The sequence below is a fragment of the Varroa destructor genome, unplaced genomic scaffold (genome assembly GCF_002443255.2).
Source record: "Varroa destructor unplaced genomic scaffold, Vdes_3.0 BEIS01000003.1, whole genome shotgun sequence".
NCBI lineage: Eukaryota > Metazoa > Arthropoda > Arachnida > Mesostigmata > Varroidae > Varroa > Varroa destructor.
In genome coordinates, this window is record NW_019211456.1 from 52918841 (window position 1) to 52945471 (window position 26631).

The following is a 26631-nucleotide window of genomic DNA, read 5'->3' on the forward strand; positions in this document are numbered from 1 at the left end:
CTTTTGCAGGCGTGTTCTGCTAACTATATTCTAACAATAACCTTAAAAGCTCGTTAGATGCGTACGTACACGATGAACAAGATCAGATTGTTTGGATCTGATCTTCTTCATTGTGTATCTACATCAGCTGCATAGAAACCAAATTAATATCGATTGATAACTGTGCTCAGACACGCTGAAAAGGATATGGCGAAGATTTCTATGCAACACGTAAATATAGTTTATACGTGAACGTCTTTCTACTCCCAACCGCAGGGAAACTCTCGGAAGTAAATCATCCTGTATTTGGCGACATGTTTGTAGAAAGCCGTTGACAGGTGCGTAAAAATTACATCTATGTATTGTTTGTTCTACGGTCCTAGCGCTCTGAGGTGGGACACCGCAAAAACAACGTAAAATTCAATTCAATTCTTCTCTCTTCTCCAACATGAGTTCGTGTACGACGGCATAGTTCTCAAAATGCTTGTGAGCCCATTTTATGTACCTTGGAGGAATCCAGCGAGTATTATTAATGCACCGATTGAAGACTAGTCCATATTCCGCTCACCAATTAAGCACCGTGACGAGGCTTGGTGATAGTGATATCTCTTCCAACATGAAGCCACATGGAAATAGGACTGATGCAATTTACGGCATTTTTTATGTATCAATTAAATTAACTTGTTGAGTCTGAGGAAGGTTTGTGACCGCTGGACATACAGCACGGATTATTCCTCCAATAAATGGTCCGTAAAGTGAAAAATACAAAAATATATACATAGATACAGAGTGTTGTTCGTTAGCGTAATAACATGATCCATTCGTAAACCCTAATTAGTTTTATTTAATTTACTAATGGTTGTTTTATGTTAAGATGTTGTCGATCAATCATTAGGACGTACACTGCGGTGGTCATCAGCTCCTTAAGTTTTTCTGACCTCGAGACGACTCATTGCTGATACGTAATATGTGCATTTATCTATCTATGTAGATTATTATATACTCAATACTTAAAAGTGTCTTGTGTTAGGTTCATATACGGGCGAGGTTTTTTACATCGTAAACACCTCTCGTCCCGTACATCGGACACGGACAAAACAAATCTTATCATTGTTGCGCAGTGATAGTGGTTTTCATGATTCAACTATCTGTGCAGTCGTGTTGTCCCGACATGCTCGTCTACGTAATAATTTCTTAGTAAAACTTTTCCAATCTAAATATCATAATTCGACCACTGTGTATCTCCGAATCTGCGTTGTTTTTTTCGTGTATTTTGCCTCATCACACATTCTGTTCACGAGCCTGTGAATTCTCGGACCCTGTATTGCGGCCGCACACAACATGCCCCTCCAGCAGCTACCAGAACACGTCTGACCGGCGTTTTACTTTTGCGGCAAATGATATCGCCTAGACAATATTACTTTCTCCCACGTTTTCTTGTTTTAAAGTTTTATCACTTCACTTTTTTCTATTTGATTGGGGATTATTTGGTTGTCAGCATACGATTTTACGTTCCTTCTTTTTTTCGTTAATTACAACTGATTCGTTTACCCCATTATTATTCTGCTCAATTGGGCTCGTAGCCCAATTATCAGTTTTTTTCGTATCTCACGCACACTCTTAGCCGAGGCCACGTACGGCCAAAAACTCAACACGTTGGACTCTGCCTCTAAAAGGTGTGTCGCATTGCACCTACATCTGCATTCATGCGTGTAGGTTGGCTTTACCGTTGTTACAGATCCAGAAGAAAGAACCCTTGTGTTCGGAGTACATGAGCAACAAAAGGAGTCGTTTAGAATCTGTTTCGGCAAATCTTCGAACATATTCATGATTTATGGAATGGAAAAAATGAGTCTGCTATTTGTGGTAGGGAGCAAGAGAGAGTAAGCGAGAGAGAGATGCACACTTCCTTCTAACAGAGCTCATTGTTATTATCTTTCAGCCCGTGTAGAGCATGCTTACATTTAATTTGATTATTGTTAAGCTATATTCTAATTTTACACAGTCTTTATTAAGAAGGCAATTACTGGTGGCCTTCTTTGGTAAAACACGAAGCCTGACTCTGTCGCTGCTTAGGTGCTAAAAGCGCTCTGACCGAGTTTGGAAAGGTGCAGATTTGGATTCCAGAAGGCTAATAATTTGGGCAAGTACCTTCAACGGCTTGTTGTGTATCATACGAAACAACACAACGTTGAAGACCACTCCGACGCGCGCCGATGTATAAAATCTGCCGAGGGATCTAAGTTTGACTTCTGGAGATGGAAGGGGAAAAAGTCATGACAACAAACCGTAAAACGCTTCAATATGAGTATTGACCCATTTCTTTTTTAAGAAGGGTTTACTTAGTAAAATAAAAAAAATTCGTTTGTATATGTTTAACGTTAATACATTGTGTTCAAAAGTTAAAGAAGGCATTAAACGTACGTTGGGTGGTATTTTCGCTGCCTAATAATATTTTTGCTAAAAAAATTTACATTGAAAATAAAAAAAACTCATGGGAAAAAATTGTCAACTCATTTACTAAAAGCCTACGGAGGAATTAGTAAAAATTAAAGATAAATCGACCCGTGCGATAAAACTATTTGTCAACTGACGCCATTTCAAAAGCGAAAACACTAAGTTCAGTGCACGTACTCCATTTGTATTTATATTCGATTTTTACCCAAGCTGTAACTGTACAACATATGGACTATCTGATATTAAACAATTCAGCATAAACAGGAGCAGGAATACAGTTGATTTAACTTAAAAAGGAATTGCCAAATCGTTGATATTACTAGAGTCCTTGACATAAGTGATAGACTTTAAAGCAAACTCTACCTAAGTTATCGTTAGTTACCACTTTACATAACTGAGCCAAGTTTTATTTAAGAAAAATATATTAAAATGCATTTATTTGTAAATTGTGCTAGTACAACGCCAATATTGCAGCATCTCACATAGTTATTGTTATCGATGTAAGGAACTGAGCGATCTTAGGCCATCGTCGTCACTTAACAATAATATAAATATAGATACAGTAACATCTTCGGACTGTGTGTGGGCCTTATTCGCATAAACCGGCGAGTACGATCCCAAAGAAACTGGATTCGGGAAGAATACGGTCGCAGAGAATTTTCTTCCCCCCTGCCTTTTGCCAGAAAACAGAGCAGCGGTCTGAGTGTATCTGTGGTCATCTCGCTAACGCAACAGAAATTTTACTGGTCCCGGCTATTTGCACCGGCCCGCGACAGCTTGTGGTGCTCGAGCTGTGGAAACAGAAGTCACCAACCGCAGTTCGTGTGTCCTTCTTTGCCCTTTTTCCTGGCTAATAAAAGTGAAAACGTTCTCTCAGAGACGCTCCTTTCGGCGCCTTCCTCTATGACGTTTCTTTTTCCTCTGCCGTATTTGCTTTTCATCCATTCATCCTTCCTCCATTTCCCACGGTACTTCATCTCGGGCTTTTCGACGCTTCCTCTGTGTTGTTATAAAGACAATGGGAAACGCTTATACTCTATTAAAGTCATGAAGCGTAGTTTTCCTAAAGTTGACAGCCATATAGAGTGACCATAGAATTTCTAGCAGAAGACAGCGTATGACGGTGTCCTGAACTGTCTGTTTAACTGCTTATAAATAAGGGTTATGTATTCGCCGTTTCGAAATCAGTTGTATAGTCGTGTGTCCGTACTGCTTCCCCATTTACACGTTCTAACGCCTAAGCGATTATGCAGACACGGAGAAAAACACGATTCCTTCAATCGCTCGTATCCGCTCTGGCCAGTGGTGCTGAAATGTACTGATGTCTCTGTCAGCTTACTCACTTGACTGCGTCACGTTTCTTCGACGTGTCAAAATTTGTATCACCTCGTTCTCATCGGTTGGATGAAAATTTCGATCAGCGATATTAGTCTAATACACCTTACGAACTATGTGCTTTGCATGCGTGCTGTGTTGTTGGTTGACCTGGATGAAGGCCAGCACCTCAAGCATATGAAATGTCAAAAACTCAATTACTCAACAGTGTATCAACGTGTCATCTGTTTGCCACGGATTTTACCTATTAGACAGACGTTTTAGACAATCAATAACATATTCATTCACTATTTCATTGATAAATATTGATTGTGTTTATGCCGTTGGTAAATTATGGCGTTCGAATCATATCAGTCGTCATTGATAAACACAGCTAAATTACATGTGCAGCAGCATAGGACGGCGTACATGTTAGTATTTGAGAGAAAATACAAAGGTTGCTATAGAGGCAGAATTAGAGAAAACGCTGATCATTTCAATAGGTTGTTTCAACGCACCACCAAGGGCAGTACTATTCAGACAAGAAGAAGGATCGACAATGTTCAGCTTGGACAAATTCATTTTATGTTAGGTTTTTCTCTGTTCTGCCCTTCTATTTATTAGTTCCAACCTTGTGTTTTTGTTTTGGCTTCTGCCGTTCGCATGCACCATTCTGCATCTGATAAATTTACGCTAGCCGTCAACGCACTATAAAAGGCCGGCTATTTTTGAGGCTATATACCAAACTTAGGCTAGGTTGTTTTTGCTTAATCGAACAATCCCTTGAAAAGAATCCTTTTAATAGATGCGGAATAAGACAAGTTATAGGATCGTTTTATTGTTTCGTTTTTCTTCTCGATTTCTTTGTATAAACAACCAATGCACGCAGCGGCGCCTTTCGGTGCCTGTGCAACGGCGTCTGTTTGTTTAGTCGTTTGACTCGTTGTACCTCATAAAAAGGAGAAAATTCTCGCTTCTATCCATGAGCCTTAGAACCAAACCTGGCCACCATTCGATGCCTTATAGTACATACAGACATATCGCCCTGATGCATGAACTTCCACATGGTTTACGCAAGCTGTTGATGTCTGTCGAATCGTTCTAGCAGTTGTCTTATTACTGATCGACTTTGTGACCAACGGTTTCTAAGACTCACCTTTCAACCACCTACTTTTAAAAGTCCACTTCGTCTTAGTTTAACTTAATGATTTGTCCTTTGTAGCGAAGTACATATTTTGTATATGGATGACAGCTAGGGTGAACTACATGATAACCCAAACACGATCTCAAGTTGTCATCCTATCGTTGTTTTTTAATGGTGAGTAGCACAGATGGTCGGTTTTCTTTTCCTTGTCCAAAGACTGAAACAAGTCTAGGGCCTTAGCATTACACTAGCTAGTGCCACTAGTAGCTAACTGTACGCCTCGATCGCCTTCCATTGGTGCTCATCTGCCAGCTGCAACTGATGTTAGCGACAAGTCGGCTTTTCGCTACCGACAGCGGCTCCTATTGGTATTTCTTTTATTGCTTCTATATTAAGGAAGGTAGGAGAAGCGACGTACAGAGCCTTAGGTCTTCTGGGTAACTAGGGATACAATACATTGAGAACAGCAGAACTCTTTGATATTCGATCGGGATCGAAGAGCGTTATTTCTGGTTATGACATAGATGATGATCATGAAAATGATCCCCATCGCTTTTGATAAGCGTCAAATATATAGAGAGTTAATTAGGACTTACGTTTAGACTCATTCGGAATTTGGGTAACCGGCCCGTTGGTAATTTGCGCGGTCCTTCATAGGACCTAGGTCTCGGTTTGCTGTGAATTCAACTGCTTGTAGTAGAAGTAAGGGTAGTAGTCATGCTTGGTGAATAGACCGCTTATAACGATATATTGTTGATCATTCTATTTGGGAAGTCGAGTGCAGACTCAACCATCATTCGTTATATCATTTCTATTTTAAATCGAATGGCAGTGAGGCATTCCCATCAGGATTATTTATCTATATCATGGCGGGCAGGTTTGCACAGCGTGCGTTCTTTCGTGACATTACCTATTTTCAAAGATAGCATGCCTGATAAGGACTGAAAAGTTGAGAGAGACCGAAAGAGAGGCCAACATCTGCATAGGTGAAGGCCGAGCGCATAACCATGTAGCCCTTCTAGATGTAGGATAAAGCTGCAAGACAGTGACTTGGGCCGACAATGCTCGGTAAAAATAATATGCGGCCGAACTCTAGGCGAAATGTTTTCGAAATAGTCGCATTATTTGGGAACCAGCCGTTGGGTAGTGAAGGATTCACCTGTGGTTAAGCACCCCCCAACGGTAGGCATGTCAAGTGAAGATCTAATAGAATTTTGTCTTGCTTCGGAAGGAGCCAATTTTGCCCTCTATGCCTTCCTCTCTAAAACCTTCTCTTTCTTGCGCTCTTCTACTTTCTCTGTCATCATTTGCAATCCTCTTTGGCCTCTCTCTCAAGCCTCCGAAGATGCTGGACAGCATCTGACCAGGCTCTGTTCGTATTAAGAGGTGCTATTCCGGTTGGAACACTCGATTTCGGTAGACCGACTTAAAGGCGCGTCGACAATTACAGGCTCGTTTATTCCTCATGCACACAGACGCAGCCAAATATCCTCAAACCACACAAGCGCCATTTAGCTTAAAGGCGTATTCGTGCAGTAACGAGTACATAAGGTGGATGGGATTGTTGGCATACTGGCAAGGAAATGGTAGACCGTTCCAGTTCCTCACTTCATGGAAACTTCAATGGTTAGTGCGATCAAAGAGAACCCTGCATAATAGACGGTAACATTCACTGACTAGTAATATCTAACATGAAGGTATTCAGCGAACAATTAAGCTGGCTTTTACGGCCTATGTGTAATCACTTAGTTTTGGGCTTCTTTTCCCGGGGCTGATGAGAATAGGGGGGTGCCGATTATGATAACTGATAATTGGCCATCATCCTTTTTGAAGCAAAAGCCGTTAAAAAATTCCTGAATATTTAAGCCGCTTTATGACTTTCAAGCGTTCCAAGCGGATGCTTTGTTCAGCTAATAGCGGCATGCTATTTCTAAAAAATAACATTTTGTTAGTTTAGCCGCTTCCGGAAGAAAAGATCAGATAGCCAAGAGTAGAGATTTTTGGTCCGGATAGCAAAATCTACATTACACAATGTTGTAAATAATGGCCTTCGTTGGAACCTGACATTAAAATTATCTTTGTTTCTTATTGAGATATTTTATCTCACAGTCAAGGCAAGTAAAAGCGGATCAGTTAGTACCCTTATTCACGAGCCTCATCAAGTTATCTCTAAAATATAAACAAAACCATATCACTGTATATATAGAACCGTCAGTTTTACTTATCTCTACACGGTTACAATCTATTGGTAATATTCAAGCCGTTACATGTCATTCTTCCAGACAAAGGGCCTAGCGCCCTTGAACTACTCTTGCCCACAACTATTTCTTCTACACTGGTTTGCTGTAATTTATCTAATATCTACAGACGTATGTTATACATAAACGGGTCCTGACGGCCAGATCAGTGGCCAAATCAGATGGCCTGCATCTATCAAAGGTGATTAAAACGTTCGAACAGCACAAATTAATCGCGCCTCAATATGATTTCTTCATTGGGTTAAGCAAAAGGTTTTTCAGCCCGTGAAGTTTGACACGAGTGTATATAAGCATTTAGTGTTCACACCTCGCTATTTTCTTGAAGGGCAAATAGAATCGTTTTCGAAATGATCATTTTGAGGATGTTCGTTAAACTTACAGATTACTCCCAAGTTAATATTTCCCGACAGAACTTTTCGATAGAGAAATTAGTGTAACACTGGTCTATAAATTGATTCGGATATTTTATCGCACAGTGTATTTAGTGATAGTATTTGTAGTCTATAAAACAATGGAGCATCAAGTGCAACAGTTGTTCGTATATACAAATATACACACGCGTATACCGCTGTTGGTTCGCACTTTAATATTAATTTGAAAGCCAACGAGATCGGCTGTTTGTCTGATCGTTTCGTGTCGTCAGGCTCCGCTGGCTCGTATAAATGGATAAGGACGACAAATTGTACAATGGAGGTGGAGAAACTCCGAGCGTTGTCCTGGTCTGAAGGTCGAGGTCTGGATATTAATACTCAACCCTACCCACCCAGCAAAGCTGTTTGGCCGCTTCGCTATTGCTGCGCCTCGTACGGACCTCTTGTCTTGTAGGGATCAATGTCATGTATGATATGTCCTTTTATACGATTGTACCATTCCACAACGTCATGTTGATAATCAACAACATCGAAATAATAGCCAGATGGCCGGACAGGCCAGGTCTAGATGCCGCCATCAAAGGATTAAAACGTGACATCGCTTATCTCGGCCTTCACTTATATGTGGCAGGAAGCAAATAGCCAAACTTAATAGACCGCTGCTAGCATTGTGGATTTGTACCCTTCTAGACCAGCCGATTTCGTTTGTTGTGCCGAACCTGAATACGCAGGTTAGGTAAGGTAATGCGCACTGCCTGTAAGTTTTCTGAAAAATCAGAAAGCGAACACGCATTGAAGGAAACAGGCATACGCTAGCTTTCCTTAAGATCATGATCCCCATTTTTCGGTGGCTGGCATAAGTGCAGTATCATAGAAGAAGGTTTTTTATAATAGTTGTAAGACAAGTGCTGGTTTGAATTAGTAATGCAATCACTATTGATATTCGCTATCATTCTCGTTGTGTGCAAAGGGTGCTTTTGTGAGCCCATGTGCCATTTTTTTTCTGTTGTACTTTTAATCTCTAAACAATTACCTTGTTTATGGCAAAAAGCTGGTTTATAATATCAATGTAAACATCATTACTTCGGGCGGTTTTCATTTAAGAGCAGATGCCACAGGACTGAGGATTATAATCTGATCCTCATTATTGCGTAAGGGGGTAGTAGAAGTGAGCACCGGAAGTATTGCAGAGGCGTATTTTGCGAATCATGGCAACAGAAAAGTTCTTAATAGTTACATTATAATAACTTACTAGGCTTTTCAGGGTTACTATGCATTGTGTACGAATACTGTATATCTGCAAACCTAATGACGAAACTTCCTATTTAAAGCATTTTCTACGAATTGCAGAAAAAAAAAAAAATTATCTAGAAGTAGTTGAACGAACGAAGCCGAAAAAAGTGTCAGTGATTTTTGTCATCGTGTGAAATACGTGTAGTATTCAGCTCATTACAAATGGAACATGTGTCTTACTATTGCCACACATGGACGGAATTCGTGAATATATATATATATATCTGTTTTTTTATTATGCCCCTCGGATCATGGCTAGCCGTAAATGTGTACTTTGTTTGTCAGAATAACGCTGCCATGTTTCATTTTCTTTTATAGCGTATCATGTCCAGAAGTTTGTCTTGGAAAAGATCTACAGTTACAAAAGATAGCATACATATATTTAGCGGGGAATTTACAATTTGTATTGAATAACAACGGTCCCGCCAATATCTGACTAACTTATCAATTCTAATGGATTCACTTACCGAAATATCGAGCGCATGTCATAAGGTACACGTGTGAACACCATCGTCCTCCGCGTTATAGCCGAAACCAGTGACAAGAGCTTTTAATTAAATCAAATATGGTAGATATCAATAACGAGGACATTTGAGCTCTAGTTTTAGTGAAGACTGTTATATAATAATCAAATTTTGTTTTCAAATGGGTGTGGTGATTGATCATCGACCTGTATGAATGCGCGCAGGTTCTATTATAATGGCTGACGTCCCTATTTGTATAAGATCAGTGTGCATCGTAAGGGCCCTTATCGTAAAAAAGATGGAACAATAAGTCGCCTAAAAAAATGAGCACAGCTGCTATCTCAATAAACAGGCCGACTTTTTCCTTACGGCGTGACAACAACTGAAGGGTAATGAGAAACAAGTTTTTCAATTTAGTAATTTCTTTCATGGCACATACGTACTTAATTGCTAACTAATGTGGTAAGTAAAGTTAATTCAGCTAAACATGTGGACTCTTGCATGCGCTGTAGCGTTGCGATTGTATGCAATCCTTTTTATACTACCTAAAACCAAAACGGCTTTAAATCAATAATTAATTTTTATAGAAAAAAAAAAAAATAAGAAACACATTTAGATAAGACAAATTTCAGCTGGATGTGATAACGTCCAAACAAGGTTTGGTATGTGGGGGTGAGATGAACATGCAGTCGTACATATGTTACAAACTATCATTCCACTCAATTTTGTTCCAGAAACCAAATCTTACTCATGGTGCAGCTACGTACATAATGTACATAAACATTGCAATGGACAATACGCACCGCTGTCTATATGCCCCTGGCATATTCAGCAGTGGTTACACAGTGCATAACTATGACTTCAGTTATCTTCATAACAAGAATCGATTCCCGACAATGTGTTTAAACAGTTAAGTACGAGTTGATTTGGCTTAATCATGCAGAGTACCATCCACTTTAGGTAAAAAAAAAAAGTCATGTTCATAGAAATAATAAATTTCACCACAAAAGCTCTTTCCTGGCCGTCAACACGCACATGACAGCTTTCCATTACTTGAATCTTGAGCAGATTTTCGTCTCAACGTGTCACAGATAAAGACGTCCAGTCTCGTAGCTTCGTCAGCGTTTTTAAGGAACGTCCTTTCTAGTCAGCGTATCTACTTACCCCGCTGCAACCCCCGACGACGAGCCTTGCTAGCTCGACTGGGTGTCCCCGCGTAGTGGATCCATGCAAAAGCCGTTTGTGGCAGAGATATGGTGGAAAATGAATTTCCGGCTTATTGGCGTTGATCGTTATCCGCCACTTCGTAAGCGCCTTCAGTTATTACTGCCTAGTCTCGAACCTCGTTTACCCTATACCCTGCATGCTGCAATCTCAGTGCTGGCATTTATAGCTTGACTCATGCTGTTGCTTCCGTTCGTGTGTTCAACTAGAGGAGCTATTCAGTAAAAATTAGCTCCATATTATATTACCGACACCCTTCCTCGGCTATTCGATATTTTCAATTGGTTTTCCCTCTCTGAGCTAACATTGGCCTGAGCTAACAAATGCACGTCCTTGCCGCTCCTCTACTATTACCTACGGTGTGGCACTCACACAATGCACGGACACTGGTTTCTAAAAGAAATAATTTTATATTGTCAATCCGTAGCGGTGTGGCAATGTTACCCCTGTATTGCAATAGTAAGCCTACTGCCTATTCTAGTTTTTATTATTGTTAAAGCGTTCGCCAGCTACTGACGATGGGTAACTAATTTGGCCATATTGTAATGGATGCTTTTACCATCGTTATTTAGAAAAGCATTTGCTAGCCTGAACACCCGAATCAAGAGACGCTTGGCTCTTTTCCATATGAATACTGAGCTTATCATTGGTTAATTTATCTATTATAAGATGGTAGAAAAAACAAAAAAAAAACAACTCAAAACAAACTTTTCCTTTGTCAAAAAAAAACTTATATGTCTATACGAATTGCTCAGATAACGATCATTGGCTTGTCACGTGTCAATAAGCGTGCTGCTATAATCCCATTGGATTGTTTTTTTTATTTGCATCAATATAACAGTGCTTTGAAATGGTGCGCTATTAGACGTTGCTAGTACAGTTTAAAAGACCTATTGCCATGCGTATTTATGTACTCTACAACAAACAGCACCCGTTGCTTTTTCCACTCAACGTAATTGTAACTAGAGGATTCTAATTGACTGGAAAACTTTATCGGCGAACTTTAACGATGATGGGGAAGCTCATTCGAAGTTGCGGAGCAACATTTTTCATATACTTACATGAATGTTTTAGTATACGTAAGTGTTTGTTCGGGGTGTCTTCGCGCGAGGTATGCACAGATCTTAGCATATGAGACAACCAAGCTCGTGTACGTCTACGGACTTCAGAGTAACTGTGGTGCCTTCAAAGAGAAATACAGCTTTTTTCAGGGTCGTTAACCTGCTTTCTTCATTTTCGAAGATCTGAGAGCGGAAAGTAGCACTCTCTGGGTTTATAGAACCATTGAGAACCACTCTTAAAATTACGCCACCTTGTAGTACCTACAGCTGAAACAAATCGCTTCAGACTTACTGCAGAACGGTTCTTGAGGGCCAGTTGTAATACCGTTGACATGTTTCGGCATGTCATTCGTGTAGATACCGATTAATGGGTCTAGGTTTCATTTGACCAGTTCAGCCGGACGTCTGTCGCGGAACGCTGATTCAGTAATAATAATAATAAAATAAATCACTTCATTCAGAGACGAGCTAGTATTCACGCAATACACTTCATCATCTACTTTTAACGTATCGTATACAAAGTTCGTTTAGGATACACTATGAAGATCATCAAAGCACTGGCGAACGCTGTTGTGACGTTATGCGGAACAAACTTGTACTTGATAATGCTGTCTCCTATTGTTAAAACGACACACAATAGGAGCTGGTTCATTCGGCCTGAATCGTTCCTTGACTGCCATAACGTCAGAAATACACGTCAACCCGCATTTTCCTCTAGTATCATTCAATAATAAATCATCTAGAAATCTATTTAGAACGTGTATATGTTCTGAATTGATTTAGTGTTTATCTGTCTATTGTCGCATCCTTTACTGCCACTGCTGCCTAAAATCAGTGGACGACGAAACAAGGCCGTCTTGCCACATTAACGATCATTCCATAACGGCCATTCCCAGTCAAAAGACAAAGTCGATCGAAGTATCACAGAGCCCTTTTCTAACAGAACAATAATCATAAAATCTCCATATTTCCGTGTTTCGCGTCCGCTGCTTAAGCCACCAAACGTTACTTTGGCGAAACAAAGTGTCTCTGCGCCACCATGTTCCCGTGGGCAAAGCCGTTACCCATTGGGCTGTCACGGGAATACAATATTCATACAAGCTAAACACGGATTTTAGCTGAATTATATATTTCATAGGGCATCTTTTTGAGAAATCAAGCAAGCGTTAGCTATAAACCAATGTGTTCACGGGGGACGATTTCTTACCAGGAAAGTAAGCTTCCTTCTTTTCTTTGCACGATAGCGCTGGTCTGTGTGGCTATTAGGGATATATTTGAAGAAAATTTTTAACAACCTAAAAGGTATTATGAACAACATTTTCTAGATGCCCGAATTGCTTTTATAAAAATGAACGGCCATTTCAAAGAGCAGAATACCAATTGGAGATTCGGCCGCTTAGGTAGACTCTAATGGCTAGCTTTCGAAACCTTCTTAGCATTTTCGGAGTTTTAAATTTCCACTTGGTATATTATACAAGACGAAGATGGTGTTGCAGCAAATAGAATTCTATCCGGGTAATAGAAGCTTTCGAGCACATGGTTTTCACAGTATGTATATATGAAAATGAACTTTTAAATGTCCAGATATTATTCCAATAGTGTCCGGAAATCAGTGCAGCGTTTAGGAGAAATTAAGCTAAATGAAATGAAAAAGTTTTTCTAGTGTTTCGGAAATCAATGTCTTTATACTCTAACAGGTCGACTCTGAAGCCGGTTTCTACTTATTACCCACAGCTGTCGTAGACGTACATATTTAGCAAACTTGAATCCAACTTCAGTCTAATTGCTTCTAGCTTCCTAACATCGCAATGGCAATCTAATTTTGTTTAGGTTTAAATGAAAGGAATCCCTGACAAGTGTTTGTAATTACGGGCGCAAATCAAGTTTGCCCGAATGCAAGGCAAGGTATCTGAGGCACATTTTCTTGCCCTGCATTAACACATTTCCGTATGGCATCGTCACTTTCAAATGCCAAAGGGACGTCAGGACACATGAATTCGTGTTGTCGAAAAATTGAAATAAGATTCAGAAGTACCGATTGAATGTGTAGAATGCCCTTGAGGCAAATAGCTGATGTACATGGCAACGTACAGAGTGTGCTGATTGTTGAGGCACTTTCTGAAATCTTTTCAGTGCAGACGTCGGCGATTCCAGTCGCGCGAAGGCCAAAACCATTAATAATGAAGAATTAAATATTTTTGTATTTTTTTTACACGTATCAAGGTCATTGGGTCAAGATCACGAGGAAAACAAGCGCATACCGTAGCATAAACCTAAACATGGGTGTAGACAAACAGCGGAAGAGCCATGTTCCTGTAGCTGACTGCGAGAACAATCATCGCTGTACTTGTTATGGATAATAAACGAGTTCGTTGTTTGTCAGGTATACCGATTCCTTAATTAGCAGGTAAATAGAATGATGTCGACACTTGACGTTCAGTGAATCTGGATACGGGAGGTCTTTTTTGTTTGTTTTTTCGGTTAGGTTGTGTGTACACCGTTACCTCTCTCAAGCTCACATAGATTCAGTAGAACGATTGTTTTCGTAAGATTGACGACCCAAACCAAGCTTTTTTGGTTATCTAGAATGTTTCTCAGGTAGACAAGTCGGTCATGGTCCCTACTGGTAATGCCCAAATAAATTTTAATTATATTTACCTCCATTCGTTGCAGTCCGTAGAAAGACTTTAGCCTTGATTATCATTAGCCATACCTTAAGAGACGAACATTCTGTGTTTTGAGCATCTATGTAATCTTACTAAACAGCGTTTATTACTTAGCTAGATACCAAAAATAGCAGGAGTTTGATTTTTCCACCTGCTTACTAGATTTAGACGATATACACAAAGTTACATACACATAGAAGCACGAATCTATGCGTGTATAGGATATATCATTGGGCGTGGCGCAGCGTATAATGAAACGCAACGTCGTCTGGCAAAATGGGCGAAAAGAGATAGGCAGATTGAAAGGGAGATAACTCAGCGGCCATGAGGATTTATGACAGTTCACCGGAATATAGGCGACTACGAAAAACAGGATGGGGGCGTCTTTCGTTCTCCATGGGGCACTATGCGGGAAGACCGAGGGGCCACCGCTGGATGGAGGTGGTTTTTAATTTGCATGTGTTTACGTTCTCCCCAGCAACCTGACTATGCTAGACACCAGTCAAGCTATGGGAAACAGCCGTCTTAAAGAGCGCGCTAGCTTTGAAGACTAGCATATGCGTTTGCGAAACCCAAACGACTGCGTATAGATTTGCATTGTGAAATAAGGACCAACGAAGGACGATCGTAACGCAACGCACATCGCTACATTGCACAATCCAGATAAATTGGATCAGCCGAGTTTCTCCTGTCGCACTGTTTGGTAGAGATTGCAACAGATGGCTACGCGCGAATTGGGCCAATGCTCCTATCGGTGATTCCCGTGAAGAACAGGAAAACCTTAGGATTACGCCCCATAGACTGTGCACTATGATTCATTGAAGCTGCTTCTGTTTTTCTTCTGAACTGCACTAGCTTATTGGCGTTCATTAAGTTATTGAACGGTACAACCGTTTACCGTTTGCGTCGCCCGCTAGTTCGTGATGATCTAACAGAATAGAAGGGAGAGGCATAGTAAAATAAAGGGAAAGGCTGAGTCAGCTATTTCCTTTTCCTGGCGGAGTGTGAGCGAGAGACAGGGAAGGAACTCAGCAACGGACTAATCTGCGGCGCTTTTCTGACCATCCCGATCGGTAAAATATTAGAAGCTTCTCTTTCCATTTTCTCTCGGATGGCTTGGGTCGGCTTATCGGTTCGCTAAAGCTGTCTGTGGCACTGACAGGTTCTAGTTGACATAAACACTTTATGGTGCAACATTAGGTGCAGGATGACAACCATCGTAAGAGACGCTTTTACTGTATCTACAATTCCAGTCGTTTGAACGATTTTCGACTGTTTTTGACTACAATTCTCGTGAGTCACAAGAGCTACATATAAAGGCTATAGTTCAACTGTGTTACGCGGTACATTTTTGTTTTGATAAAAATAGAAATTACAGTCTCCTAGCTACGGCGATGTGTATCAATGTACGAAATCAAATAAGCGAAACGTATGTTTTTGGGCTGCGAACCTTGAGGGCTGATTTGGCATCCTGTAGAGACAATTCGTATAGATAGCATGGCATGACGGGATGTATTGTTTTCCTGAAAAATTAATGACCTCTAATTGAAGCAGCAACAACACTTACGAATCTGCCGCAAGGACGAAGATTATAGTGTGTTTCCGGCAATCCACCAGCAGCAGGTCTGACGTTGTGAGATTAAATAAGCAAACGTTGTACGTCACAAGTATTCTAGATATCATACCTACCTTCGATAATCTCGTACATGTATGGAGAACGTGCAATGACGGAAACTTTTCTAATAAATGATATCTGATGCATATAACCTGTATAATATGCATTTTAGTAGGATAGACGAAATATATATGTGAAATGTAGTGGCAAAAAAGAAAAAACGCCAATGGCGATTATCGATGGGATCATTATTATTAGAGTAATTAATCATCGAAACATGCGGCACGAGTTGATCGCCAACTATCATGCTATATGGATAGCATGTGATGAAGATATGAAGAAAAATGTCATGGTGTGATAATAAAAAAGAAACTGAAGTAAATGTAGCTCACTTTAATAGAATATTCTGCCATTGTGCCTATGGAAGATTCTTTTGGAAGGCTCGAAAAGATCGATGCATAATCGTTGCTAACATTGAACAGTGATAACAGTGAACTTCTTCTTCAGTGAAGATAAGTTATTATTAAGATTACGTAAGAGTCATTTCGTTGGCTAAATCAATATAATCAACTAATTTACGGAACACTCTTTTTTTGCTAACATTATTAGCTAATGTAAAACTGGTAGATAACGCGAACAAGCGTAACATTTTCGACGCGGAAACCGACAGGGTGCCGAACAGATGAATCTCTTCTATGGTAGTGGTATTGTATTAGTATAGCCGTAGAAGCACGGATCTGGATTTTTTGCTATGTTTGATCACTTGATTCGAAAGCGGGATTCATCCTCGATCATTTATTAATTGACGAGTTATTCAATCGAAATTTGGAGAATGTGTCCTACACCTTATAAAAAAATAGTTACCTGATGATTTTTCCGATGCCGTCGCAGTTTATTGCTAAACAATGTAAAACAAATCGATGAAAAAAGTGGGCATTAGTATAGGACGGCCGTTGTTGATTATTTACTAACTAACTGGTTACTTGTAAGTTTTGTAACTTCGGATATAATTCTTCCAAACATCGCGTCATTTCAATCAGTAACCTTGCAACTTGTTCGATCGATCGATCGATCGACACTCTATAACTATTACAGTGTGTAGTGGGAAACGTGTTGCAATATGGGGAACAGCATGCTAATGTAATCCATGACGAAGATTATTAAAGTTGATTAGCTACTCCATTAATCAATTAGGGCTGCTTAATTTTAGCTCTTTATACGAAGAGTTGTAGCAATTATAAGGCAACTTTTTCCTACCTCAACTGACACAGAACGGTCACTCAGGTTTCGATACGAATTCATAAAGTTTGTCGGCAAGTTCATTAATTCATCAAGTTCTCAATTTCAGCATGAAACAGAATTTATATGAAACGGAAACGTTTTCACAGCTTCACGTTCCGACAAGCGAGACAATGTCCATAATGCAAAAACGCGACAGTGTAGGAACAGCTTTTCAAAACCGTAGAGGGGTTACGATCGAACTGCATGCAATGGCTTTGTTCAGCAAGGTCTAAATTGAGCCTTAGACTATTGCAACTAGATCCAGCTTCTTTTAGACGTCTAGTCGTTGATAGGTACACAAACACTTGATTTCGATCAGCCGTAACCAGTACGACAACAGCTGGATCCAATTGAAAATGATTCTGAATGGACTAAAAAAAAAAGCCACTACAAAGTCAAGCGACTACTATATGCCCTCTTGGCCTACTGGATCAATTTGCCATAAACATCCATCTGATTTATTACATGCCGTAATCCAATCAGGGCACCCAGAGCTATCACCTACTTGGTGGGAATTCGAGAGATCGTGAAGCAACTACGTAAAGGGCAACCGTCTGCTTAGTTATCGTCAGCTGAAGCTTCAGTTTGGCTTTAATGCGGGCACGAGTTTGCCTGGCTAAACGGAGAAAATAAAACAGAAATACAGCTTCAAAAATCGATGGATATCGATGTCCTCTGTTATTCGTCGCCTTTCTTTCCTTCTAGAAGCCACAGCTGCTTTCCTGACATCCAGTCGACAGGCTTTGTCACTGGCAAAATGTCTGCTCTTCAAAGTTGTGTCCTGACAATGAGGGTTACATGCCACTCGATAGCAGCGAGCATCGCAATACGTTCTTCTAATGCGCGAACGTTTTTCCCTATTGCCTATCCCATAGTTCCATCGCTATGCAGGAGAAGACGATGCCAGCCGTAAGGTAAAAGATGATAAAGCGTGGAAAGCTGCAGGTTGGTGTTCATATTTCTTAGCATCTCCCCTGTTTTTCTTGAAGCTTTCTTTAGTGTGCTGCTTTCCTTCAGGGGTGAGGCCCCCTATCTTACGGCGATGTCAACTTTTCGATATGATCGAAATTTCGCCTCCTGAAAAACTTGTTATCTTTAGATTGCCTGCAAGCTGGCACGACAGCTTGTCGAATCCATAGCTGCCATCAGCCGAAGCCGAAGCAAGAGTCACTACTCACCAACTAATCATTTGGCGAGCATAGATGAAGACACATACGCGTGGTAACATGAAGACAACGCAGGGAATCAACGACAGCGATGGAACATAAAAAGAAACGGGAAAACGGGGAGCTAGGTGAAGAGATTGAGCAAGTGCTGTACTCAATTTAAGTTTTGGTTATATTGAACAGTTGACGGGATTAGTTTCATAGTTTCCGCACGGTAATCAGCTGCTTTGTGCGCCGTTTGCTTCCGCATTCCCTTCAATCTCTGAGCGCGGAGAGCGTATCCACCTCATATCAATCACAGCAATAGCTGACACTGCTAGACGGTAGCGATTTTTGTCCGTTCTACGTTATCCGTCCGTCGTTCGTGTATATTTGCCACTATTACGGATCATCTTGGCCTCCCGAAGTAAAGACCATTGTCCACCTGCGAAAGGCTCCAAAAGGCTTTATCCAGTGATGGTGTAGTGATGATCTGACACTTACAAAGACCAATGTTCAATTTTTCGATCCTCCCACAGCGACTCTCGGTAGGCAAAGCATTCGGGCATTATCACTGTTCGGAAAAGCGCACAATGGCGGAAAGGAAATGGACAAGAATCTAACAACATGGGCGTAAACGCTGATAATGCAGCATATTTAAAATCGGTTGCAAAATTTTTTTCAAGCCTCATCATATGAGGCCAACATCAAATTACGGACAAAAAATTGTTCGTATTGCAAGGAACGTTTCATAGAATCTGATTGATATTAAGAGCAATCGAAAGCACTTTATAAAACATCATATGTCGCTTATTGCCCGACAAAAAAGGATTTGTCACGGAGCAAGTCTCGTGCTATCCTCTTGCGCCTCCGAAAGTCACCTATGCTAGTAAATGAAAAAAACGCTTCATTGTAAAAGATCTAACGGCGTACCTGCTCCACATGTACGTCTGTAACGACTTTCAGATAATAAAGTTTACGGTGATTTCTATTAGTAATCTAGAATTGATGAAAGCCTATGGCTCGTATAAGTTGGCCTGCTGATTCCGCAGGGAATCTGCTTTCCTTGTGAGGTATTGTGAAGAAGCAAAATAAATCACCAGCATAATTATGATACATTGACGGCAGGCTTGTTAGGCATTTCTTGTTAGGTCGACTGAGAGTTCGTTTACACAATTTACAGTCACTTTCGCACCCATATAAATTGTGATTTTTTCGTTTACACAGTCCGTTGGCCGCAGCATAACGATACGTTTTTGTACTCGTTTTCCTATTATGACTTGATCACTGCATCTGTCGGGCAACATCATCAGTCTCAATCAATTTCAACTCGTGGCCCTATTCATTATATGGGAAATACGAATTCCGACACTATAAACTGAAACTGATTATGGCATTGGTTGACACCTTGTGAACACCCTGATACGGACAGAAAATGCTTGCAATCCACCGTGTTTTGTTTCAATAGATGTTTAAGTAATATTTGAGCATGCGCTATCACAAGCGCGATAAAAGACAAGAATAATCAACTGTTAATTTATCAGACCAACACCGATTTGCTAGACCTATTGACAGAGAGTTCTATCAAAAGAGTAAATCCCAAAACCATTGGACCGCCATAATATGAAATAACAAACAGACCAACTGATATTTAGTGGCGTCGAAGTTAAGCCTAGCGAGAATTATTTTACTGATGATTAACCTTAGCAAAGAGCCAGATGTCCTGCCGATAGTTACTGGATTGTCCAGTTTAGCAGTAATAAACCCAGGCAGCGGTAACTAATCAAACATGTCACATTAAAGATGTCTTTTTATGAAAAGGCTGCTAGATGTAGCATTATTTGAAATTCGAATTCAAACTGGGACAATCCGCTCGGTACTGCCATTCGTGAAGCTCGTTGCTGCTGCTGCTGCTGCTGCTGCAAACTACATAAAAGATAAAATATATGTGCATATACGGATTGTAATAGTTTTTCAGATGATAGTTTATATCTTCGCATGCTGGGTAATCATATCTCGCCCTAAAACGAGTCACTCTGCGCACATCGTTAGCTTTGCGCATAATTTAATCCACTTGTCGTGCTAGTACTGCTGGCGCCACCGCTCGACGATTTTGGGCAACTTCGCTTGACGGAGATAAGACTTCTGAATCAGGGGGCGCTGTGAGGTTCGTTTGGCAAGCACCGTGACGAGGCTGCGACGTTTGCACCATTCTGTCATAGAGTTGAATGCGCTATGCCGCGCCATACCGTGCGCAACGTGCATGGTGCAGGTCCTGTCGAAAGGGAAGAAAGGTTGGAGTTAGGAGGAGAACATTTGTGTGCTCAATGGGGCGGCAAACTGTCCGACTTATTCTCAGATCCGTATGTTTTGGTTTATCCCATTCTAGGGAGTCTCAGAAGTAATAATGTCGTCGTGGAGGCAGTAACGAAAGCGACAGGAAGTGCGGTGCAAAATAACGTTGTTTGCCGCGTTGACATGCTAAAGGTTACCTATAGAAAACAACAGTAAGACAAACATACGTAGTAGATCCCAATGGAGTGACTGGACCTGTTTTTTGGTAAGAGTGGTCAAGTACGACATCACCAGGCTGTTGTCGCTTCTCGTGTATGCAGAGGTCACGTGCCCAATATGGAAACTAATCTTATATACGTAGTTTTTTAGAGCGCCCTAGTTGTAACTACTGTCAAGGAAATTCACACGAGGAAGAAACACCATCATATGTGTGACGGGGTAGGAATCCACGTCGGGAAACTGATGCGGGAAAAGGAAACTGCTTAAGTTGTCTATAGAACGATACCTTGCGCGACTTCGCCGCATGGCGAGAGACATTGCGTAGAGGTTCTTGATTGTATTACGGTTGTAACCGCTGAAGGGCGTAGAATTGTCTAAGTACAGCTCCTCTTCAAGTAAGCATACTCTCCATACGTTCCATTTTGTTGCATTAATGAAATGAGGCGAATTATTTACTTTTGCAGGAGTAGAACCATAATGAAGGTTAAAGCGTATATATAATCGGATCAATCGACGCGAGAGCTGACGTGCCCTTGGATATAGAGACCCGTTCTTATATGGATAGATAAAGCCCCGTTAACTTAATGGAGCTCCGATGGCTTCAACGCTCCACATGATTTTTCTGATTTCGCAACGTGCGAGGCAAAAACTCGTCGGATCAATTCGCGACGCAATGCCTTTGTATTGTCAAATAGTTTTAATTTTCAATGTTTACCATCCTATTCTATTTTTTTGTCCGTAAAGTTTGATTATACAAATATGGCTTCACAATTTTTAATGATCTGCATCAAGTGATAAACAGATGAAACCAATCTCTACCTTCAAACCATTAAATATACAGCCTCGGTTATATAGATGTGTGTATGATTAATTCAATGGCTAGCCATTAGCATTATACATACTCGACATCGACAGCCAAATTATTGCTGTTTATGACCCCTAAGACCTGCGATGCTCTTACCCTGCAGCCATTCAAGTACGAAGACCTACTTCCTTCTTTTTAAGATATTCCCCTCCCACTGCAGTCTATCGAGTGTCGGTTGACGCCAGCTTTTCCCTCAACGGTTGCCATCCCATAAACGGGTTCAGGCAGTACCGGTGGTCGAGCTAACCGACTAAGGTTTGCTGTCTAGGGCCCTGTCCTGGGTAAGTGCTGGCATGGTAGCTTGTGAATAGGAATAAAAAGAAAAAGCAGACGACTAGCGCCCTCGAAATTTTTTCCGTTTCACTAACTCTCCTCTTTCTTGTGTTTTCTCCCTGATCGTGTCTGACGTTTTGTTCAAGACGTTAAGAGCTTCTTCTGCCACCTAGCGAGTTTCGAAAAGAACTTCCGGACGCGCATTGTCCTATGTTGTGGATAGTGGCCACTAGAAGCCGCCACCGACACTTTGTGTATTAGGCAAATGTTCGGCTGCGTGTTGGTGCCGCAGTGCCGACTAGAACTGACGTAGCCTGACCTTGTTTCACCATGCCGCGCTCTTTCTGCCGACTCCCGCCGCCGTCCATCGCCGCTGCGACTGTTGCTGCTGCTGCTGCTGTTACTGCAGCGAACTTCTCCGCAGTGTGCCGCTCGATGGCTGGGACGTTGACAGCAGCGCTGCTGCAGTGGCCGCCACTGCTGCTGGTCCGGGGACACGAAGGGGTCGTTTTTGTAACCATATCCAATGTCTCTGCCGTAGTAAGGCACCGTTTTCCGCGAGTGCAGACCTTATTCCCTTCTTTGCCCAATTCCTAGGGCAGAATTCTGTGTAGTGCCCCCAGCCCTTTCTCGTTTTACACCCTCTCAACACTGCGTTTTTACCTTTAGTGATTACTCCAATTTTCCTATATGAATAGGAGTTGGCTGGAGGGCCAAAGTCGTCGTAGATTCAGCAGGCAGGCGCAGTAAGGGCCTGCTGGACTGCCTGTTGGTACCGATAGCCGTGAAAAGTTAGGGCACCGTTGCCGTGGGCGGATCATTGGGAGATGGCCGGCGGTGACGGGGCAGTTGAATTGCGGCGCAAAGATATCTTCAAAGAGACGGAGAACACAGTAAGGAAAGGAATTTTGGAACCAGCTTTCCAGAGGAACCCGCCGTTGCTGTAACCGCCATTGTCTCTAGCTGCTCCTGGTGTTGATGGCGCTTGTGCTGCCGCCACCGACGGTGGCGACAACGACGAACACCTACGCTTTTTGTTCATTTGCTAGCGGAGCAGAATAGCAGGCTAACCGGCCAGAGCAGCGGTGTAGATACAACAGCATCGAGAGTAGTAGCACTACTAAAGAGCTGAGCGATACACTCGCTGACCCGCAATGAAAGACCGAGCGAATGAACTGATGCAACAGCAGCGATAGAACATAACTGAAGTAACTCTCCACGGACGGAACGTTCTTGCTGGGTTTAACATTGGCCTAGACAGCGAACAAGCGCACGCCGATAGTGATGGCGGCAATGAAGGCGAGACGCTTGCCTTCTATTTGTCCGCTCTGGCTCATCTAGACTTGCCTTGTTTTGGCCTGCGATTTTCTGCTGATCTGCATACAAAGGTCTATACCAATAACAGTTGTAGTCGTCATCAAACGAAGGGACAAGTTAAAGAAAAAGTGACGGGCGGACGATCTGATCGTTTGCAAGATTGAACGAACGACCCCCCCCCCCCCCCGGTCTTCTGTCTTGTATGCTATTGCGTCTGTTATGCATATGCAATACCAGCTCTCCATGCTTATTGTGCACACTTTATAAGCAATATACCTGCTATATATATATATATATAGCTAGAAGGGACCCTTCCAGCAGGCGTCTACGTGTGTGTGTGTGTGTGTATACGTTTCGACCAGAGAGAATACCCTGTTAACGTTCTAGTTTTTTTTGTGTGAAACCGTCTTCAGCTGATTACACATTGTATGGTTAAAAATTTCTGCGAAAGCAGGCGAAAACGAAAATATATTGAAAAACTCTGAAGGACACTAATTGATAGTAATGTGTACAGCTCGGTGACATCTTACTTAGTAAATTAAATAATTTATTTGCACACGTTTCACACAAACAGATGTCGTATATATCCTATCGCTCAAAAAAAAGGCTTACCATTTAAGAAATTCTACTTTCCAAAGCTTCTATTTACAGACACAACATTGTGAGGTATCCGTTTACCACCGCTAGAAATAGTAGTTGAGGATAGTCGTTGCTACTCGGCCTATAGAGGCTGTCTCCAGTGATGTGCCAGTACAAACGCGGTTTTGCGGGATAGACCAGTTACGGCTTGATGCGTCTAATACCGTTTCTATGTTAGCGGTCATAGTAATACTGGTTTGCTGGGGGGGTATGGGCACGGGGTTGGTGGTGTTGTTCAATGGGCCTGTCTACCCTGCTTTATATAGAACGATGAATGCGCGAGCGACTGGCTGACCTGCTAAGGATCACCATCGTATGGCTTCGTCTGGTTGGCTCTGGCTATTTCCGGCTGGCCAAGCTAAAGAGAGGCTACGGTAGAGATAGAGCCTCACCTGCGGCCTTGAACGTCCGACAGCCTCCCTGCCACAGACGAACAAGGCTGCCGCTTTAGGGTGGGGACCGTTCTGGTTTATGGAACCCTCTTGGAGCTCTACTGCATCCGCCGCCGCTGCTGCTGTTGCTACGAGAAGCGCCATGCTGCCTTCTCGACTTGGGGTTAGAGGCAAACTGGTTGCAACGCCAACTTCCGTTGAAGCCGCCGTCAGACCTCTGTGTTGGTCAAGTAGCAGGCATCCGCCGATCGTGTTGCTGGTCCAGCTCTAGCGCTCCTTGTGCAGCAGCAGACAAGCCAGGCTCGTGAACATCAGACGAACGAGGTTGCGACCTCTGCCTTCTTTGACGCGCTACAATTGATTTCTTATAAGGAGGTGACGTACCGCTCGACTGAGAGGAGGACAACAGTGATAGATCTCATTGTGCAATACGTGCAACAAAAATACTAGCCATTAGTGAATAAAGCTGGCAAGGTTCAACGAAGCAAAGACTGCTGCGTTGAGGCAACCTTTAAGTAGTATTGTTAGTTCCTGTATACATATATATGGAGAGCAGTTGACAGCCCACTGTGCGCTCGCGCATGTACATAAAATTTGATGAACAAGACAGCGTATGCATGCTTTTTAGGGGACATGTATTTTTTAGGGAGAGAAAAATAAACCGCTTTTTCCCATTCAGAATTTTCTCGTAACTAGTACAATCGTAGAACTTTTTTTTTCAAAGTTCGTGCCAATAATGAAAATAAGGTTTACCGCGTACCATTGTGTGCGTGAACAAGTTCTATTTTGAAGTTACCAAATCGCTGTGGATGAGTAAATAAGCTCTGTATATGTAAAAGAATCCAAGGAGGAAGTATGTGGACTTCCAGACTATCGCTACGGTTTGTAATAAAATTATTACTAGATTTCAATTAACGAATTTTTCTGTAATTATTTTTTTTTATATTACATAAGATAATATATATATATCTTATCGGCATTTCTCCATGCTGTCTATACTCACAGGATTCTGACTCAACTCAGATACACAAAATACGCTTGCTAAATTGCCGATTTACGCATCAACAACTGCGAAAATGTCTGGCGTGATGAAACGTTTAATAGTAATTTGCAAACGCTTTGTTTGCCTAGCTTTTACCTATTTAACCTTAGTGTGGCGATTACAGGCTCACATCTTAGTCAGCACAGGACTTGCTCACGTGTGGGAACAATCCCACAATTCCTTTTAATACTGATCACATCGATCGGTGTACTTCGTTTTTTTAAATTTCGCGCCATTCCACTTGAATTGTTCGCACAATCGAGATCAAGCCTTAGAATTAATGATTCGGCTATCCTTACCTTTTACGACGGTCAATGCAGGACAGTATCTGCCTAAGGGATCTAAATAGCCACAAAGGACAAACTGAAGTAAACCACGAATGATCTTTGCATAAATAAAGATTCGCCTATGGTTTAGACGACCATATTTTTCCGTCGAATTTCCTTCTAAATAAGCCAAAGCTATATTTGAATTATGAAGAAAAACAGGGGCATTTTGTAGGTTTTTAAAAATTACTTAGATTTATCCAAAAACTGGAGTCGGCCATTCGACAATTTCTATTGTCTAATAAAAGTGCATTTATACAACAAGCATTGCGAGTTCGTTGGTCTCTTATTGTCTGTGATTCCCACAGGTACGAGCTGCAATTCAATGTTTACCAATTAATCCCAAAGCGACCTTATTGATTTCCATAGGCAGGTTTGTATAGACCGATCTGCGCGGTGAAGATCGGTTGTGCTCCGTACACAACTGAAAGTACATCTGTTAAGATGAAACCGACTCGAACTTTCAGAAAAGTTGCGAACCCTAGCATTTTACAACAAGTCCTAAGACGAGACCCCGTAGCAGCGGTTTTCCTGTGACTTACTGTCAAGATGTGTCGCTTTTTCTGTTTCCATCTTCGTTCATGTTGTCCCTTTATTCTAACAAGCCATTAAAACATGAAACAATAAGTCAAATACGAATTTAAGTTAGTGTGAATATATTCGATAATATCAACAAAGAGTACTGCTAATATTTTTCCTTTCAAAATTTCCGCGACAAATAGTGAGTACTAACACCCGAGGGGTATTTGAGTGCCGGGGTGGCGCATTGGACAGCGCAATGGACGCAAAACAATGAGCTTTCCAGTTTAAATCTAGTGATTCCTAAGATGATTACTCGGAGTTCTTCATGTCGCCTTATCGTACCGTTATGTTTGACTAGCGTCAACCAGTTGATTATGATGCACTTCTTCCGATTAACTATTGCTCATTGCGCGAGTTCTGAAGCTGAAAGAGTTCAGCCCTTGAACATATGCTAGTAAACCGTAGTGAA

General features: G+C 41.5%; 1 protein-coding gene and 1 long non-coding RNA gene across 2 annotated transcripts in view; one reads left to right on the forward strand and one right to left on the reverse strand.

Moving 5' to 3' along the window:
• The window catches only part of Snap25 (Synaptosomal-associated protein 25kDa), a 287198-nt gene that overhangs the window by 152829 nt on the left and 107738 nt on the right, over window positions 1-26631 (forward strand). The gene's annotated exons all lie outside the window — the stretch shown is intronic.
• LOC147757128 (uncharacterized) lies at window positions 16225-24123 on the reverse strand. Its single transcript, XR_015324439.1, has 2 exons — window positions 23854-24123; window positions 16225-20547 (listed from the first exon to the last, which is right to left on the reverse strand). It is a non-coding gene; the product is annotated as an uncharacterized LOC147757128 (long non-coding RNA).